Here is a 22,500-nt window from a genome sequence, read left to right as displayed (position 1 = left end):
ATGAGTACAAACATTAGTATTTCAGCTGGAGTCGCAGTATTTTAAAACAGAAGAGACGAAGAGATGAATGAGACTAATGCTGAAAATATGAACACATACACACACTGTCATTGGGAATCCGTAGTATCTATCAGTGAGTATTAATAATCTCAGATAGTATCTATCAGTGAGTATTAATAATCTCAGATAGTATCTATCAGTGCGTATTAATAATCTCAGATAGTATCTATCAGTGCGTATTAATAATCTCAGATAGTATCTATCAGTGCGTATTAATAATCTCAGATAGTATCTATCAGTGCGTATTAATAATCTCAGATAGTATCTATCAGTGCGTATTAATAATATCAGATAGTATCTATCAGTGCGTATTAATAATCTCAGATAGTATCTATCAGTGCGTATTAATAATCTCAGATAGTATCTATCAGTGCGTATTAATAATCTCAGATAGTATCTATCAGTGCGTATTAATAATCTCAGATAGTATCTATCAGTGAGTATTAATAATCTCAGATAGTATCTATCAGTGCGTATTAATAATCTCAGATAGTATCTATCAGTGCGTATTAATAATCTCAGATAGTATCTATCAGTGCGTATTAATAATCTCAGATAGTATCTATCAGTGAGTATTAATAATCTCAGATAGTATCTATCAGTGCGTATTAATAATCTCAGATAGTATCTATCAGTGCGTATTAATAATCTCAGATAGTATCTATCAGTGAGTATTAATAATCTCAGATAGTATCTATCAGTGCGTATTAATAATCTCAGATAGTATCTATCAGTGCGTATTAATAATCTCAGATAGTATCTATCAGTGCGTATTAATAATCTCAGATAGTATCTATCAGTGCGTATTAATAATCTCAGATAGTATCTATCAGTGCGTATTAATAATCTCAGATAGTATCTATCAGTGAGTATTAATAATCTCAGATAGTATCTATCAGTGCGTATTAATAATCTCAGATAGTATCTATCAGTGCGTATTAATAATCTCAGATAGTATCTATCAGTGAGTATTAATAATCTCAGATAGTATCTATCAGTGCGTATTAATAATCTCAGATAGTATCTATCAGTGCGTATTAATAATCTCAGATAGTATCTATCAGTGAGTATTAATAATCTCAGATAGTATCTATCAGTGCATATTAATAATCTCAGATAGTATCTATCAGTGCGTATTAATAATCTCAGATAGTATCTATCAGTGAGTATTAATAATCTCAGATAGTATCTATCAGTGCGTATTAATAATCTCAGATAGTATCTATCAGTGAGTATTAATAATCTCAGATAGTATCTATCAGTGCGTATTAATAATCTCAGATAGTATCTATCAGTGAGTATTAATAATCTCAGATAGTATCTATGTGCATGATTCAGTTTACTGGCCTAAAATTAAAAACCCATTCAATCAAAGTGACGAGGTTTCATATCAACAGACTGTCACATCTAACAGTGATTCTACAGAGAACTGAAACAGGAAGTCATCATCACTGGTTCCTCCACAAACAGCAAATCAGATTCTTTCATGTGATTCTGGATTATTACATAAAATAATCTCGTTAAAGATTCTTCCAGGTTCTGTTCATCAAGATAATCTTCACTAATGAACTCCACTTTGATGATGTTTGAAGTGTAAAGTAAAAAGCTAACGTCTATAAAGGAACTCCACCACGGTCACATGACTTCATGTTAGTCTATAAAGGAACTCCACCACGGTCACGTGACTTCATGTTAGTCTATAAAGGAACTCCACCACGGTCACATGACTTCATGTTAGTCTATAGAGGAACTCCACCACGGTCACGTGACTTCACGTTAGTCTATAAAGGAACTCCACCACGGTCACATGACTTCATGTTAGTCTATAAAGGAACTCCACCACGGTCACATGACTTCATGTTAGTCTATAGAGGAACTCCACCACGGTCACGTGACTTCACGTTAGTCTATAAAGGAACTCCACCACGGTCACATGACTTCATGTTAGTCTATAAAGGAACTCCACCACGGTCACGTGACTTCACGTTAGTCTATAGAGGAACTCCACCACGGTCACATGACTTCACGTTAGTCTATAAAGGAACTCCACCACGGTCACGTGACTTCACGTTAGTCTATAGAGGAACTCCACCACGGTCACGTGACTTCATGTTAGTCTATGAAGGAACTCCACCACGGTCACGTGACTTCACGTTAGTCTATAAAGGAACTCCACCACGGTCACGTGACTTCACGTTAGTCTATAGAGGAACTCCACCACGGTCACGTGACTTCATGTTAGTCTATGAAGGAACTCCACCACGGTCACGTGACTTCACGTTAGTCTATAAAGGAACTCCACCACGGTCACGTGACTTCACGTTAGTCTATAGAGGAACTCCACCACGGTCACGTGACTTCATGTTAGTCTATGAAGGAACTCCACCACGGTCACGTGACTTCATGTTAGTCTATGAAGGAACTCCACCACGGTCACGTGACTTCACGTTAGTCTATAAAGGAACTCCACCACGGTCACGTGACTTCACGTTAGTCTATAAAGGAACTCCACCACGGTCACGTGACTTCACGTTAGTCTATAGAGGAACTCCACCACGGTCACGTGACTTCACGTTAGTCTATAAAGGAACTCCACCACGGTCACATGACTTCATGTTAGTCTATAGAGGAACTCCACCACGGTCACGTGACTTCACGTTAGTCTATAAAGGAACTCCACCACGGTCACGTGACTTCACGTTAGTCTATAAAGGAACTCCACCACGGTCACGTGACTTCACGTTAGTCTATAAAGGAACTCCACCACGGTCACCTGACTTCACGTTAGTCTATAAAGGAACTCCACCACGGTCACGTGACTTCATGTTAGTCTATAAAGGAACTCCACCACGGTCACATGACTTCACGTTAGTCTATAAAGGAACTCCACCACGGTCACATGACTTCACATTAGTCTATAAAGGAACTCCACCACGGTCACGTGACTTCATGTTAGTCTATAGAGGAACTCCACCACGGTCACGTGACTTCACGTTAGTCTATAAAGGAACTCCACCACGGTCACGTGACTTCACGTTAGTCTATAAAGGAACTCCACCACGGTCACGTGACTTCATGTTAGTCTATAAAGGAACTCCACCACGGTCACGTGACTTCACGTTAGTCTATAAAGGAACTCCACCACGGTCACGTGACTTCACGTTAGTCTATAAAGGAACTCCACCACGGTCACGCGACTTCATGTTAGTCTATAAAGGAACTCCACCACGGTCACGTGACTTCACGTTAGTCTATAAAGGAACTCCACCACGGTCACGTGACTTCACGTTAGTCTATAAAGGAACTCCACCACGGTCACGTGACTTCACGTTAGTCTATAAAGGAACTCCACCACGGTCACGTGACTTCACGTTAGTCTATAAAGGAACTCCACCACGGTCACGCGACTTCATGTTAGTCTATAAAGGAACTCCACCACGGTCACGTGACTTCATGTTAGTCTATAAAGGAACTCCACCACGGTCACGTGACTTCACGTTAGTCTATAAAGGAACTCCACCACGGTCACGTGACTTCACGTTAGTCTATAAAGGAACTCCACCACGGTCACGTGACTTCACGTTAGTCTATAAAGGAACTCCACCACGGTCACATGACTTCATGTTAGTCTATAAAGGAACTCCACCACGGTCACGTGACTTCACGTTAGTTTATAAAGGAACTCCACCACGGTCACGTGACTTCACATTAGTCTATAAAGGAACTCCACCACGGTCACATGACTTCACGTTAGTCTATAAAGGAACTCCACCACGGTCACGTGACTTCACATTAGTCTATAAAGGAACTCCACCACGGTCACGTGACTTCATGTTAGTCTATAAAGGAACTCCACCACGGTCACATGACTTCACGTTAGTCTATGAAGGAACTTATAAAGGAACCTGGACCAAACCAGGACTAAATATTGAAGGAAACCAAACTGAGTCATGTCTGGTTACAGGACTCATTAGATCGGCCCTCTTCGATCCCCATCCATCTATTTTACCCAGAATACTTTGGGGGAGGATCCAGCAACGAGCTGAATGAGCAGTTGTTTGTTAGTTAACAGAGTTTCAATAAAGGAAAGTAAATATGACTTTATGTCGAGTCAGTGAATATTAACAAAGACTTCTAAGAAGCTTGGTTTATTTTTTGTATCTTGGTAAGAAATAAATAAAGTGATTTCAATGAAAGTCTTTATTCGTCGTGAAGCTTCCTGAAAGCGTCACGTTTTTATTTTGGGCACAAACGCTCCATATGATTGTATTATGAGTCCGTTACTCTCAGCTGCTGAATCACAGCGGTGATTATTTCTGTGCGACCTGAAGGCATCATCAGAGCGTGCGGTCCTGCTGGAGGTCGATCAGCTGGAAACATCCAGAGCGAAGACCTTCCTCCTCTTCGTCTTCGCTAACACTATTAGCAAAGTGCATGCTAACTCAGTTAGCTGCGGGATCGGGTGACGCTAACGGGCGATGCGTTCACTGACCTCCGTCCACTCAGCTCTCACATCATCACTCATCACTCTAATGGAGGGAGGCTCTGTGTACCTGCAGGTTCACCATCTTCATCATCATCATCATCAGTCCAAACAGCTGACTGTCAGAGTTTTCTACTTATGTACTACTTTGAGGTAACTTGAGTTTTTCTATTTCATAGTACTTTATACTTCTCCTCAAAGTAAATATTGTACTTTTTACTCCATTACATATATTTAATAACTTTATTTTACATACTTTAGATTATAAATGATGATGTTTTATTAGAGACGAAACTACCAGCAGAATATAAAGTCTGTATAATATAATATATATATATTATTCTGCATAGTGAGTACTTGAAGTATATTTTGATCCTTGTACTTTTAGACTAAGTATTTCTACACGGTGGTGTTAGTACTTTTACTGCAGTAAAAGGTCTGAGTACTTCTAAGAATATTTCCCTTTGAATTGTATAAAGTAGTTTAAAAGGAAATTTACCTCAAAATAGCACTTAAATAAATGTACTTTCTTCCCTCCCCTCCCTCTCTCCTTCCTCCCGTCCTTCCCTCCCTCTCTCCTTCCTCCCGTCCTTCCCTCCCTCCATCCTTCATTCCTTCCTCCTTCAGTTGGTGTTTCTGTGACACATCAGATTTCTGTTTGATGACTCAGCGGAGGAGGAGGAATCTGATTGGACGGTTGTCTGACGGTTTGTTTGAAAGCGTCTCACGTCCACACCTGTGATGTCACAGCTCCCAGCATGCCTCACTGTGATTTACGGTTTAATCTGTGCAGGTCTCTGGAGGTCGGGTGGATTGGATCTGAACTGATTAAAGTTCAGACTGTTTATGTTCATGTTTTTACATTGTAATCTTATTATGTTGTTTATTCTGGAATAATGACATCACTTCCTGTCTGCCAAACCATGACTAAATATATGACCAAAACTAGGACTTAACACTAGTCCAAATCAGGACTAAATATAGGACCAAGTCCGGACTAAATCCTAAACCAAACCAGGTCTAAATATAATACTCCAAACCAGTCTAAATATTGGACGAAACAGGACTAAATACTAAACCAAACCAGGACTAAATATAGGACCAAACCAGCACTTAACACAGGACCAAACCAGGACTAAATATAGGACCAAGTCCAGACTAAATACTAGACCAAACCAGGTCTAAATATAGGACCAAGTCCAGACTAAATACTAGACCAAACCAGGTCTAAATATAGGACCAAGTCCAGACTAAATACTAGACCAAACCAGGACTAAATATAGGACCAAGTCCAGACTAAATACTAGACCAAACCAGGACTAAATATAGGACCAAGTCCAGACTAAATACTAGTCCAAATCAGGACTAAATATAGGACCAAGTCCGGACTAAATCCTAAACCAAACCAGGTCTAAATATAATACTCCAAATCAGTCTAAATATTGGACGAAACAGGACTAAATACTAAACCAAACCAGGACTAAATATAGGACCAAACCAGGACTTAACACAGGACCAAACCAGGACTAAATATAGGACCAAGTCCAGACTAAATACTAGACCAAACCAGGTCTAAATATAGGACCAAGTCCAGACTAAATACTAGACCAAACCAGGTCTAAATATAGGACCAAGTCCAGACTAAATACTAGACCAAACCAGGACTAAATATAGGACCAAACCAGGACTAAATATAGGACCAAGTCCAGACTAAATACTAGACCAAACCAGGACTAAATATAGGACCAAGTCCAGACTAAATACTAGACCAAACCAGGTCTAAATATAGGACCAAGTCCAGACTAAATACTAGACCAAACCAGGACTAAATATAGGACCAAACCAGGACTAAATATAGGACCAAGTCCAGACTAAATACTAGACCAAACCAGGACTAAATATAGGACCAAGTCCAGACTAAATACTAGACCAAACCAGGTCTAAATATAGGACCAAAACTAGGACTCATTTGTAAAGAAAAAAAAGAAAAGCAGAGAACAAACACAGGACTGATGGACATATGGGTCCATCAGTCCTGATTCATCACTTGTTGCCCTCTAGTGGTCACAAGTCCCTGAATGCAGCTTTAACTCATTCATTTATGTTCCTCTTTATTCTATTGTGGTGATTTTGTAAAGCCATTTGAAAACTACATGAACTCTGGACTATGTTCCCACAGCAGCTTTATTATTTGTGTCCCTGAGTCACATGATCGGTCCCTCTGGAGACACTCTCCATTGTGAGGGTTAATGTAACCTGAGTCTGACCTGACAGGCTCAACTACAATACCCACAGTGTTTCCTTCAGGTCAGACAAGAAGATACAAGCTACGAAACAAGACTATCTGATCTGATGTCTGAAAACGTGATCCTACACACACACACACACACACACACACACACACACACACACACACACACACACCTCTGTCATCACTGTGAGATTACAAACATTGAAACAAACCAGACTAGAAACCATTATTTATTAGAAACAACAGAAATGCTTCAGATTCATGAAGTAAACTTTCTGCACCTGAAGAAACACACAGATGTTTAAAGTGTAAAGTTCCTCCTGTTGGGGGCGCTAGAGGAGCTCATCACAACCTAAAGGTCTCATGATGAGACAGGAAGAACGGCTCTGAACTTTCAAAACAAAAGCCTTTTTATAACATGTGACGTCTTTTCTAAACGTTTATTCTACATTTTTTATGTTCATATAGTTTGTACATTTGTCATGTGTTCTATTTTCTGATGAATCTTTCTCGAAACATTTATTGTTGTTATGGACGAAATAAACAGCTTTTATTTTCCTAAACTTAAAGAGTATTAAGTGTGTTTAAGTATCAGTAATGTTACAGTAGTACTATAGTAATGCTACAGTAGTACTGCAGTAATGTTACAGTACTACTATAGTAATGTTACAGTAGTACTGCAGTAATGTTACAGTAGTACTGCAGTAATGTTACAGTACTACTATAGTAATGTTACAGTAGTACTGCAGTAATGTTACAGTAGTACTATAGTAATGTTACAGTAGTACTGCAGTAATGTTACAGTACTTCTATAGTAATGTTACAGTAGTACTGCAGTAATGTTACAGTAGTACTATAGTAATGTTACAGTAGTACTGCAGTAATGTTACAGTACTTCTATAGTAATGTTACAGTAGTACTGCAGTAATGTTACAGTAGTACTATAGTAATGTTACAGTAGTACTGCAGTAATGTTACAGTAGTACTATAGTAATGTTACAGTAGTACTATAGTAATGTTACAGTAGTACTGCAGTAATGTTACAGTAGTACTATAGTAATGTTACAGTAGTACTGCAGTAATGTTACAGTAGTACTATAGTAATGTTACAGTAGTACTGCAGTAATGTTACAGTAGTACTATAGTAATGTTACAGTAGTACTATAGTAATGTTACAGTAGTACTATAGTAATGTTACAGTAGTACTGCAGTAATGTTACAGTAGTACTATAGTAATGTTACAGTAGTACTATAGTAATGTTACAGTAGTACTATAGTAATGTTACAGTAGTACTATAGTAATGTTACAGTAGTACTGCAGTAATGTTACAGTACTACTATAGTAATGTTACAGTAGTACTGCAGTAATGTTACAGTAGTACTATAGTAATGTTACAGTAGTACTGCAGTAATGTTACAGTACTTCTATAGTAATGTTACAGTAGTACTGCAGTAATGTTACAGTAGTACTATAGTAATGTTACAGTAGTACTGCAGTAATGTTACAGTACTTCTATAGTAATGTTACAGTAGTACTGCAGTAATGTTACAGTAGTACTACAGTAATGTTACAGTAGTACTATAGTAATGTTACAGTAGTACTGCAGTAATGTTACAGTAGTACTATAGTAATGTTACAGTAGTACTGCAGTAATGTTACAGTAGTACTATAGTAATGTTACAGTAGTACTATAGTAATGTTACAGTAGTACTGCAGTAATGTTACAGTAGTACTATAGTAATGTTACAGTAGTACTGCAGTAATGTTACAGTAGTACTATAGTAATGTTACAGTAGTACTATAGTAATGTTACAGTAGTACTGCAGTAATGTTACAGTACTACTATAGTAATGTTACAGTAGTACTGCAGTAATGTTACAGTAGTACTATAGTAATGTTACAGTAGTACTGCAGTAATGTTACAGTAGTACTATAGTAATGTTACAGTAGTACTATAGTAATGTTACAATAGTACTGCAGTAATGTTACAGTAGTACTATAGTAATGTTACAGTAGTACTATAGTAATGTTACAGTAGTACTGCAGTAATGTTACAGTAGTACTATAGTAATGTTACAGTAGTACTGCAGTAATGTTACAGTACTACTATAGTAATGTTACAGTAGTACTATAGTAATGTTACAGTAGTACTATAGTAATGTTACAGTAGTACTATAGTAATGTTACAGTAGTACTGCAGTAATGTTACAGTACTACTATAGTAATGTTACAGTAGTACTGCAGTAATGTTACAGTAGTACTATAGTAATGTTACAGTAGTACTGCAGTAATGTTACAGTAGTACTATAGTAATGTTACAGTAGTACTGCAGTAATGTTACAGTAGTACTATAGTAATGTTACAGTAGTACTATAGTAATGTTACAGTAGTACTGCAGTAATGTTACAGTAGTACTATAGTAATGTTACAGTAGTACTATAGTAATGTTACAGTAGTACTGCAGTAATGTTACAGTAGTACTGCAGTAATGTTACAGTAGTACTATAGTAATGTTACAGTAGTACTATAGTAATGTTACAGTAGTACTATAGTAATGTTACAGTAGTACTGCAGTAATGTTACAGTAGTACTATAGTAATGTTACAGTAGTACTGCAGTAATGTTACAGTAGTACTATAGTAATGTTACAGTAGTACTGCAGTAATGTTACAGTAGTACTGCAGTAATGTTACAGTAGTACTATAGTAATGTTACAGTAGTACTATAGTAATGTTACAGTAGTACTGCAGTAATGTTACAGTAGTACTATAGTAATGTTACAGTAGTACTGCAGTAATGTTACAGTAGTACTATAGTAATGTTACAGTAGTACTATAGTAATGTTACAGTAGTACTATAGTAATGTTACAGTAGTACTGCAGTAATGTTACAGTAGTACTATAGTAATGTTACAGTAGTACTATAGTAATGTTACAGTAGTACTATAGTAATGTTACAGTAGTACTATAGTAATGTTACAGTAGTACTGCAGTAATGTTACAGTACTTCTATAGTAATGTTACAGTAGTACTGCAGTAATGTTACAGTAGTACTACAGTAATGTTACAGTAGTACTATAGTAATGTTACAGTAGTACTGCAGTAATGTTACAGTAGTACTATAGTAATGTTACAGTAGTACTGCAGTAATGTTACAGGAGTACTATAGTAATGTTACAGTAGTACTATAGTAATGTTACAGTAGTACTGCAGTAATGTTACAGTAGTACTATAGTAATGTTACAGTAGTACTGCAGTAATGTTACAGTAGTACTATAGTAATGTTACAGTAGTACTACAGTTATGTTACAGTAGTACTGCAGTAATGTTACAGTACTACTATAGTAATGTTACAGTAGTACTGCAGTAATGTTACAGTAGTACTATAGTAATGTTACAGTAGTACTGCAGTAATGTTACAGTAGTACTATAGTAATGTTACAGTAGTACTATAGTAATGTTACAATAGTACTGCAGTAATGTTACAGTAGTACTATAGTAATGTTACAGTAGTACTATAGTAATGTTACAGTAGTACTATAGTAATGTTACAGTAGTACTGCAGTAATGTTACAGTAGTACTATAGTAATGTTACAGTAGTACTGCAGTAATGTTACAGTACTACTATAGTAATGTTACAGTAGTACTATAGTAATGTTACAGTAGTACTATAGTAATGTTACAGTAGTACTGCAGTAATGTTACAGTACTACTATAGTAATGTTACAGTAGTACTGCAGTAATGTTACAGTAGTACTATAGTAATGTTACAGTAGTACTATAGTAATGTTACAGTAGTACTATAGTAATGTTACAATAGTACTGCAGTAATGTTACAGTAGTACTATAGTAATGTTACAGTAGTACTATAGTAATGTTACAGTAGTACTATAGTAATGTTACAGTAGTACTGCAGTAATGTTACAGTAGTACTATAGTAATGTTACAGTAGTACTATAGTAATGTTACAGTAGTACTGCAGTAATGTTACAGTACTACTATAGTAATGTTACAGTAGTACTGCAGTAATGTTACAGTAGTACTGCAGTAATGTTACAGTAGTACTATAGTAATGTTACAGTAGTACTATAGTAATGTTACAGTAGTACTATAGTAATGTTACAGTAGTACTATAGTAATGTTACAGTAGTACTGCAGTAATGTTACAGTAGTACTATAGTAATGTTACAGTAGTACTGCAGTAATGTTACAGTAGTACTATAGTAATGTTACAGTAGTACTGCAGTAATGTTACAGTAGTACTGCAGTAATGTTACAGTAGTACTATAGTAATGTTACAGTAGTACTACAGTAATGGTACAGTAGTACTATAGTAATGTTACAGTAGTACTATAGTAATGTTACAATAGTACTGCAGTAATGTTACAGTAGTACTATAGTAATGTTACAGTAGTACTATAGTAATGTTACAGTAGTACTATAGTAATGTTACAGTAGTACTGCAGTAATGTTACAGTAGTACTATAGTAATGTTACAGTAGTACTATAGTAATGTTACAGTAGTACTGCAGTAATGTTACAGTACTACTATAGTAATGTTACAGTAGTACTGCAGTAATGTTACAGTAGTACTGCAGTAATGTTACAGTAGTACTATAGTAATGTTACAGTAGTACTATAGTAATGTTACAGTAGTACTATAGTAATGTTACAGTAGTACTGCAGTAATGTTACAGTAGTACTATAGTAATGTTACAGTAGTACTATAGTAATGTTACAGTAGTACTGCAGTAATGTTACAGTAGTACTGCAGTAATGTTACAGTAGTACTATAGTAATGTTACAGTAGTACTGCAGTAATGTTACAGTAGTACTGCAGTAATGTTACAGTAGTACTATAGTAATGTTACAGTAGTACTATAGTAATGTTACAGTAGTACTGACAGCAGTTATGGTGGTAACAGATTCCTGAGTCGTGTAATATTGAGAGTATGTAGGATCATGTGAACACACACACACACACACACACACACACACACACACACACACACACACACACACACACACACACACACACATTCAGCAGTAGCTGCCACATGTTCACTGTAACACGACTCCAGTCTCTCTGTCTCTGGTTACCACAGCGACTCATGATGAACTCAACGTGTGTGTGTGTGTGTGCGTGCGTGCGTGTGCGTGTGTGTGTGTGCGTGTGTGTGTGAATCACAGTAAGTGACTGTGGCGACTGTGTCTGAGTGGAGAGCAGGGCCGTCTTTCAGTCAGAGGGTTGGCGGTTCGATCCCCGGCTCTGGCTCTGGTTGCGTGTTGATGTGTCCTTGAGCAAGACACTGAACCCGTAGCTGCCTGAATGGAAGTTGCTAAATGACTGTAATGTAAGCATGTGGTTAGCGTAGCTTAGCACAAACACTGGCAGCGTTAACGTTGTAGTGAACGCTCAGAGACCAAACTGATTTTGTTCTTCTTTTCTTTACCCAGAATGCATCAGTGTAAAGCTTCAGGTTAAAACTCCTCCTCCTCCTCTTCCTCCTTTGCCTGCAGGTCCCGGGGGGCGGGACATGGCCTGTGTGTTTGATTGGCAGGCAGATTCGGCCAATTGAGACGAACTAACGGAGCGGGACGCGGTCGCCGTGGCGACCAAGAAGGAGACAACCAGAGCTGTCAATCAAAGAGAGATCTGTGTGTGTGTGTGTGTGTGTGTGTAGGTGTGGGTTTGTGAGACTGATTTTTAGAGCATGGCCTCCTCTCCCATGATGCACCTCTCCAGCTGTCATAGTCCATCTGTATCGGTCAGAGTCGACGCACACACACACACTCAAACACACACACTTTCACACTCACACACACACACACACTCACACCTACGCACACACTCTTCAGGATAATTAGTCTTCTCCTTCTGGGCTCGTTAAACAAACGGACCAATCAGATCAGAGAGTGAGCTCGTTAGTTTGAATCCTCAGAGACGTCTCAGCAGAGATCTTTGTTTGTTTGCTTCATTTCACTGAGAACACTTTTACTCTGACAACACCAATGTCTGAACTCATCAGGACCATCAGGACCATCAGGACCATCAGGACCATTAGGACCATCATGATCATCAGGACCATCAGAACCATTAGGACCATCAAGATCATCAGGACCATCACGATCTTTCGGACCATGAGGACCATCAGGAACCATAGAAATACAACATGCAGAACAACATTCTCTCCACACTTTGAACAGCGTGAGGGACCAGGGTACACATGAAGCTGGGAGAGTAGGTCAAGTCGGAAAAATCTGGATTTTATTTCCTGACAACACCCCTCTTGCTGCTGCAGAATGGCACAGTCCACTTATCCAGGCTGCTCTACTGAGAGAGGTGTGATGCAGGATGCTCGGCTGCACTCAGTACTACTCATATTATTCAGTTCATAATTGATGGTTTGTCTAGTTTGCAGCCGCCACAATCAGTATTTGATCTTTGTCTTTCACCAATAAATGAACTGAGACAGAACGGTCCATTCTGTCAGCCGGATATTCAAACCCCCCCCCCACACACACACACACACACACACACACACACACACACACACACACACACTCCGCCCCCTCACCTGTCAGGTCCAGGACTCGTCTGATCAAACCTTGAGACCAACTCTTTGTTCCATCACAGACTCAGAACAGAGGAGCTGTTTGGGTCTGATTCGGTTGAGCAGGTTCTGGATCAGGTCTGAGACTCATCAGGTCTGAGACTCATCAGGTCTGTTCTGGATCCGGTCTGAGACTCATCAGGACCAGACAGGAAATATAAAGTAGACTAGTAGATTAACAGAAACATGTCTAATAAACCCATCCCTGTGTCAGGGAGCAGTGGGCCGTTAGGGGGTCAGTGCCTTGCTCAAGGACACTTTGACTCAGAACACGTCCCAGCCAAGGATCGAACCGTCAACCCTCCGGTTACCAGTGAAGAGAAGATAAAATATCAGATGTGAAGATGAACTGATCATAAACGCAGCATATTGATCACTGATCAGCAGAATCTATTAATCCAGATCATAACCAGCAGACGAGGTGTGTTTTAAAGTGATGGAGTGATTCTAAAATATATAATATATATATAATATATATATAATATATATATATAATATATATAATAATGAATCTGCTGTGTATACCTACTGATTCCAACAGACTTAAAAGCAGTGATTCTCAATCCTGTGCTTTTATTTTGAAGGTGATTCTTTAGCAGTGGAGTGCCGTCTATTCACAGTATTGTGTGTATAATGTCTTGTAATGCTGATGTCAGCAGAGGATGAAAACTATACGTCTGTCAAATGACACCACGGAGACAAAGACATGACATCAAACAGACCACAGCTCCAATTAAGACAAGCGGTCGTTCTGCGTTACAAATGGACGAATCTACAGACAATCAAAGCAGTTTTACTCGTTTCCGTGAAACATGTGTGACGGGGACAGACAGGAAGGACTCATCAGCACTAGAGAGCTGCTGGACGCCTGCAGACTTCAGCTCAGGGTCAAACTGCTCGTCTCCTCATGAAACACATTCAACAAGTTCAACGTTTTCCTCGATGTCCTCGCAGCTTGTCATTAAGGGGTGATGGTGGGTCCGGCAGCCAGACCAGTTGAGAACCACTGTTCTAAAGGATCGTTTTAATATTTTGAGTCAGTCCAGTAAACATGAAGCTAATTAGCATAGCTTAGCATACAAAGCTTGTATAGCTAGCTAGCTCTGATTACGGTCGACAGAAGGACCATGTGTGTGTTTTTCTCCCTCAGCTCTCGTCACCAGTCTCACTTTGCCGGCTACCATCTGCCCTGCTGAGTGTGTTATTAGCTCACCAGTTGCTAAACACACACACACACACACACACACACACACACACACACACACACACACACACACACACACACACACACACATACCGATCATATTACAGACAGCAACAGTGCTGACAGATGTTGGTTCCTTCTACTACATACAGAGAACACACAGACACTTCTGTTCTATCAGAGTACCGATGAAGAACACCCTCACAGACCCCCTTGAGACTGAAGAAGACCTGGACCAGGTCTCAGCTACCAGAGGATCAGAGAGACCTTCTTGGGAATTTAATAGAAATAACTCACTCGTCCATTTTAGGAAGATTCTGGATCGAATCTGATCAGGAAGTTGATTTCATCAATCAGCAGGACGTCGTTGAGGGGGGGGGGGTCTTATTATTACTGTTATTAATATTATTACTGTTATTATTATAATTATTACTGTTATTATTATTACTGTTATTATTATTATTACTGTTATTAATATTATTACTGTTATTAATATTATTACTGTTATTATTATAATTATTACTGTTATTATTATTACTGTTATTATTATTATTACTGTTATTATTATAATTATTACTGTTATTATTATTACTGTTATTGTTATTATTACTGTTATTATTATTATTACTGTTATTATTATAATTATTACTGTTATTATTATTACTGTTATTATTATTATTACTGTTATTATTATTATTACTGTTATTATTATTATTACTGTTATTATTATAATTATTACTGTTATTATTATTACTGTTATTATTATTATTACTGTTATTATTATTACTGTTATTATTATTATTACTGTTATTATTATTATTACTGTTATTACTATTACTGTTGTTATCATTATTTTCGTTATTATAACAATAATAATAACTGAACAAACTTCTGGTGAATCTCAGAACATTTGAACAAACATCTTCTGACGTTAGAAGTTCTTATTAGAGCTGCAACACTTTTTATTCACTGTCGTAATAATTGTTTCATTTATTGTTTATATTGTATTTCACATGATGCTAAAGTGAATATTTGGGGTTTTGACACACGTTGTGACGCTTCATCCAGAAATCAGAGGAGAAGTTATTCAGAGTGTCGTGTCTCCTGCTTTTAAATAAAGTTTTAAATAAAAGTAAAACTCACAGAGTGCAGACGGGGGGGGGGGGGGGGGGGGGGGGGTAAAGGTCGGAGGTCAACAGCGTTTGATTTGTTGCACTCTGGAGAGTGAAACGTGAAACCTCAGCTCTGCAGAGACGGACTGAGCGCGTGCAGAACCAACCTCGTCTTCGTCACCAGACTCTGTTTTAGATTTAGATTCATAACAATAAATAAATAAACAAACAAACAAACAAAGAGCAAATAATATGAAGTCATGAACAGATGTTTAGGTCAAAATGAGTCGATGATTTTACGACGTTGAGCTCATGAAGACGAAGATAAAGACGAAGATGAAGGAAACATTTGCTTCATTCATAAACTCGAAAGGATCAAATTACATTCAAATTAAATTCATTCTCACTGTTTCAATTATTGAATATCAGTTTAAGTGATTTTATATCAAATTAAATTCTGGTTCTAGTTTCTAAAATATGAATATTTGTTTCTTTTCTTTGTTTTATAATCTGAAATATTAAACCGATCAATTGATAATGAAAATAAACTTCAGGAACAGTTTGGATTTAATAATTTATACATAATAATTATGAGAAATAATATTTTATTTTAAGTTAACAAAATTATACAAAGTGAAATATACAGTAGATTTGTATGTTTGTATGATTTATTTATGAGTTGTGCTTTTATTTCAAAATTCCAGTTCTTTAAATACTTTAAATACAGACAATTATGACGACACAGATTCATTCACTATCAAATATTGTTTTATTTCTTTGTCTTTAATAATATTAATATATTATATCAAAACAAATTTGTATGTTTGCAGTAAAAATCAATGTGTATTAATTACATTGATTACTAATATTGGTTTGAATTCTGTATTAGAATCAAAAAACTAAATACTTCAATTATATATATTTATTTTTATGTTTTATAGTTCTTCAAAATTAAACGATATATTTAAATGTTCCAATAATTTGAGTAAATATTACAACTAAAATTATTTTTACATATTAAACTTTAAAAAACGTCTGAATTTAAAAACAAACTGAACAAACTTTATTTTCTTAATTCAGTAAAAGAAGAAGTCGCTTAAACCCCAAAATAATCCAAAGAAATATGAAAAAGTAAAATAAGAAATATAAAGAAAACACCGTTAATACTGTTTTTTGTTCTGCGTGACCCAGCGGGGGGGTTCTAGGGGGGGGGGGGGGGGGGGATTAGTTATACTGGTCGACCCCCCCCCCCCCCTTTGTCCCAGCTGTCAGCGGCCGATGCGCTCCACCAATCACACGCTGCTTCAACAATAGATGCCATCATTCCCAGAATTCCCTGAGAGGACTAGACGGAGTCTCACTCTGAGTCATTTATTCACTTCCTGTTTGGTTTTGCACCGTTTATCTTCATGAGGAAGTTCAACTCAACTCCACCTTCATCCTGAAGAGTCACGAGGTTCATCTTCATCATCTTCATCATTATCCTCATCTTCATCTTGGTGTGTGTGTGTGTGTGATGGTGAACTGACCTGTTTGGTGTGATGCATTCTGGGACTGTTAAACTGAGTGTGTAACTCTTATCAGCGCCGCGACACGGCCTGGATTACGCCTCCCCAGTGGCTGCTGGGAGTTCTGCTAATCGGACCGCTCATTAATATTTAACACAAGTCGTGCCGTCTCTTGGACGGACGCCACTGTTGTTGTCGTTTGGCTTCTGAGCCTGGCAGTCAGAGCGCAGGGACAAACAGAGCAGACCTCTGACCTCACTGAAGTCTAATGACTTCATGTTCCAGACGAACGTTTCTAGAAAATTCTCTCGATGAATCGATCAAAATATTTATAAAATGTCAGAAAATGATTTTAATAAATGTTTTATTTGTTGTATTTGGTTTGTTGTGATGACAAGAGTCCTCTCTCTGTCTTCAACACACAAATAATAATAATCTTTAACAAAAAAATATTTATTTATATTAAAACAGTTCAGAATCTAATTTAAGATTAATTCACTCCAAAGACAGTTAACTCGAATAATTTACAGTTAAAACATGAATAACCGCTGAGAAGATGAATCTGTTATTTATGTTTTATAACTCTCACACACACATATATATGTATATAAGTATATACGTGTGTCTATTTATTTAGATTTTATGTAAAAAAGATTCTTATTAACATAAAGTCAGATTAAAGCTGATCAGAGAGGATTTGCATGAAACACTCACACACACAGCAGAGTTCTTCTTCTGTGGTTCTACATTCAACTGTGAAATTATCTCTTTTATCCCGTTATTTGCACACACACACGTTTGTCTTTGTATTCTTGTGAGGACCCGCGTTGAAATAAAGACCCTTTGACCCCAAACTGTACCTGTCACAACTGAACTAACAGCAGCCTGAAGTCAGCGTCCTCACAGAGCACAGCGGTCCCCACTAGGACACGGTCAGAATGAGCCTTCACACACTGTTTCATTCCTCAAACAGATTATGTGTTTTTACAGACAAATACTGTAACTGTTAGAGTCACAGGTTCAGATCTAATCAGAGAACACATGAACACATGGTGGTCTTCTGTAGAGAGGACTCAGATCATATAAATAGCTTTATTAAGACCCATGTTTACAGTCTGCAGAGACTCAAAATACTATTAAAAACACTATAACCTGGGGGTCCTCTTGATGGACACTATCCCACAATGCAATGCTGCTCATGGCTGCGAAAACAAGAATAAAATACATTTGGGATTTAAAACAGCTGCAGGAAGTTTGGGGGAAACTAAAAAGTACATAAACCACAAGATCCACAAGATCCACATGATCCACAAGAACTACATGATCCAAAAGATCCACAAGAACTAAATGATCCACATGATCCACAAGAACTACATGATCCACATGATCCACTATATAAAAACTACATGATCTTAAAGAACATGAATCACAGGAACCAGAAGAACCAGAGAACACGTTGGTGAAAAGTGACACCGGTGGTTTCTCTGTGCGGTCGACTGAAAGTCTTTCAGGTAAATCTCAGGTGATCTCATGTGATCTCAGGTAAATCTCAGGTGATCTCATGTGATCTCAGGTAAATCTCAGGTGATCTCATGTGATCTCAGGTAAATCTCAGGTGATCTCATGTGATCTCAGGTAAATCTCAGGTGATCTCATGTGATCTCAGGTAAATCTCAGGTGATCTCATGTGATCTCAGGTAAATCTCAGGTGATCTCAGGTGATCTCAGGTGATCTCTTACCTTTAGAGTAGCAGCAGGTAGACAGGAAGCAGGAAGCAGCCAACGAGGAAACAGAGAAGAAGAAACAGGAATTAATATTATTATCAGTGGAGACAGAAACATTTCAGGACGATCACATGAAAAGATTAATTTAATTAATATTTAAAGAAAATCAGTCAGAAGTAAATGTTTGGAATGTTTTATCAGTCTAATAAAACACTAAGTGGTCTGAAGTGACGTCCAGACGAGACAATAGTTCATCTTTACCTTCATTTATTCATTCATCCATTCATTCATCCATTCATTCATCCATTCATTCATTCATTCATTCATCCATTCATTAAACCATTCATTCATTCATTAATTAATCCATTCATTCATCCATTCATTAAACCATTCATTAATTCATCCATTCATTAATTCATTCATTCATTAATCCATTCATTCATCCATTCATTCATCCATTCATTCATCCATTCATTAAACCATTCATTCATTCATCCATTCATTCATCCATTCATTCATCCATTCATTAAACCATTCATTTATTCATCCATTCATTCATTCATTCATTCATCCATTCATTCATCCATTCATTCACTCACTCATTCAATGTTTCCTGAAGTTAAACCACTATAAACTCAAATAAAACCAGCTGTCAGTTTGTAACTGAATCAGATTAATTTCTTCATTTCGTATTTATGAAACTATAAAAGTATTAAATATTAAACAATCTTGATGTTGTTCTCAGACTCTCCAGATTACTGAGAGTAAAACTTAACCAGCTGTGATCACATCCAGATGTGAGCCGCTGGACTCCACAGAGACGCTCTGATTGGTCAGTCTCTCTCTCTCTGGGCTCTGATTGGACGCCACCGTCCCTCCGTCCACCTCCCTTTGACTCTAATGGAGGAATTATGTGAAATCAGAAGCTGCTGCAGATTCAGAGACTCCACATTCTGAACAACAGAACAGAGAGGTTCTGGTTCTCTGTAGCTCTAAAGAACCTAACAGAACATGATCACATGTCCTGGTCCTGGTCCAGGCTCAGAGTCCCTGAGAGCTCTGTAATCTCCTCTGAGTTCATTAGCGTCCCTGCTGCTTCCTGTTTGTCAGAAACCGTCCGGTATAAATGTGGCGTCTTACCACAGCGGGCCCCCAGCAGCCAATCAGAGACCAGGGACGGGGGGGGAGCATGGGACAGAATTAATGAAGACGAGGACACTACACCAAGGACACACAGAGGACTCACAGTACACAGAGTACACACAGTACACAGAGTACACAGAAGACTAACACAGTACAGAGTACAAGGAGTACACAACCAAACGGCCAAAACTGATCAAACCACTGATACCAGAGGATCAATAGTTGTGACATCACTTCCTGTCTTGAGGACACACTTCCCTTTAATAGACCAGAACCTTGAAGTCACAGACTGTCAAAATAAGAGCAAATTCACAACACGCATTTTATTGTGTTGGATTTCACACATTAGTAGTTTTATTAGTAGTGAATAAATTATGGTCCTGTGACAGACGGTTAATGTGTGTGTGTGTGTGTTTCCTGTCCACTCACTAATTGAAACACTAATTGTTCGGCCCCGTTGGTCACCAACACCTGCTGTGATTAGTCGGGGGGGGGGGGGGGGGGTAATATGGGACTAATTAAGATGAGGGGGGCGGGGCCTCTCTCTAATGGTAAATTAGTGTCTCCCTAGAGACACACTGACCTGAAGATCTGAGGAACACACACACACACACACGTTTGTCTTCTGTGTACTATGAGGACCATTGGCAGTGTACCCCATTCCTGAGACCTGATCCCGACGATAGCCCGGTATTATTGCAGCTCTGTTACTTTAAAAACAGATAGCCTCTCCCTCAGCACAAAGAAACTCACATTCACTGCTGTGAAGTCGTTTTTAGTGTTTTCTTGTTGTTTGAGAGCCTTTAGACTCCTCCTCCTCATGATGAGTCAGAGCTCAGAGTTGTGTTTGATTCCCGCTGAGTCGACTGTTAGGCTGCTGACAGCTTCAACACACACGACACAAACAGGAAGAGGGGCGAGGAAGAGGAAGAGGAGGAAGAGGAGGATGGTGACTCCTTCTGAAGAGGACGAGGACGGCTGATGAATGACAAGATGAAGGTGTGTTCCCAGCATGCAGCGGGGGGGGGGGGGGGGGGGGGGGGGGGGGAACACACCGTCTGGGGTCGGTTTTGGAAGGAAAATAGTCTCGGCGGGCACCGCTTCCATTTACCCACAGTGAATGTAGCACTGCAAGGCATCATGGGAGGACAGAGCGAGCAGACGGGGGGCCTGTTTATGTATTCATTGAAGACAGAAGTGATTTCCTCTGATCGGACCACATGACTCCGCCCACGCCGTCCTGATGTATGATGGGAACTACTGATGGAGGATGAAGTTTATTCTAAAAAGAACCTGAACGGAAAACAACTGAAAATCAAATCTGAACATCTCAAATTTTCCCTTTGATCCAAACCAAAAGTTGAGAAACATCCCGAACCAAAGAGACAAGGCAACAAATAACCAAAGAGGCAAAGAACCAAAGAGGCAAAGAGACAAAGAGACAAAGAGACAAAGAGACAAAAAGACAAAAAGACAAAGAACCAAAGAACCAAAGAACGAAAGAGGCAAAGAACAAAAGAACAAAAGAACAAAAGAACCAAAGAGACAAAGAGACAAAGAACCAAAGAGACAAAGAACCAAAGAGGCAAAGAGACAAAGAGACAAAGAGACAAAAAGACAAAGAACCAAAGAACGAAAGAGGCAAAGAACAAAAGAACAAAAGAACAAAAGAACAAAAGAACCAAAGAGACAAAAAGACAAAAAGACAAAGAGGCAAATAACCAAAGAACCACAGAGGCAAAGAACAAAAGAACAAAACAAAAGAGACAAAGAGACAAAAAGACAAAGAACCAAAGAGACAACGAGACAAAGAACCAAAGAGACAAAATGTTGAACTGACATTTGATCCAACTACTTTATGAGAGTCATTTAGAAAAAAACCTTTTCAATAAAAGGAGACAAACTAATCAATGTCAAGTATCTGGAGACACAGCTCATGTAGGAGACGAAGACATGATGTAGGAGACGAAGACATGATGTAGGAGACGAAGACAGGACGTAGGAGACGAAGACATGATGTAGGAGACGAAGACAGGACGTAGGAGACGAAGACATGACGTAGGAGACGAAGACAGGACGTAGGAGACGAAGACAGGACGTAGGAGACGAAGACAGGACGTAGGAGACGAAGACAGGACGTAGGAGACGAAGACATGATGTAGGAGACGAAGACAGGACGTAGGAGACGAAGACATGAAGTAGGAGACGAAGACATGATGTAGGAGACGAAGACATGACGTAGGAGACGAAGACAGGACGTAGGAGACGAAGACAGGACGTAGGAGACGAAGACAGGACGTAGGAGACGAAGACAGGACGTAGGAGACGAATACATGACGTAGGAGACGAAGACAGGACGTAGGAGACGAAGACAGGACGTAGGAGACGAAGACAGGACG

The 22,500-nt window shown here is 38.3% G+C and overlaps 1 protein-coding gene across 1 annotated transcript in view; it reads right to left on the bottom strand.

The window, feature by feature from the left end:
* The window catches only part of efna2b (ephrin-A2b), a gene marked incomplete at both ends in the record, with an annotated part of 42,334 nt that overhangs the window by 3,033 nt on the left and 16,801 nt on the right, over positions 1 to 22,500 (bottom strand). The gene's annotated exons all lie outside the window — the stretch shown is intronic.

This window comes from Pholis gunnellus (assembly GCF_910591455.1).
Source record: "Pholis gunnellus genome assembly, chromosome: 4".
Taxonomy (NCBI): Eukaryota; Metazoa; Chordata; class Actinopteri; order Perciformes; family Pholidae; genus Pholis; species Pholis gunnellus.
The sequence above is the reverse complement of the archived record's forward strand: the minus strand, read 5'-3'. Positions and strand labels throughout refer to the sequence as shown.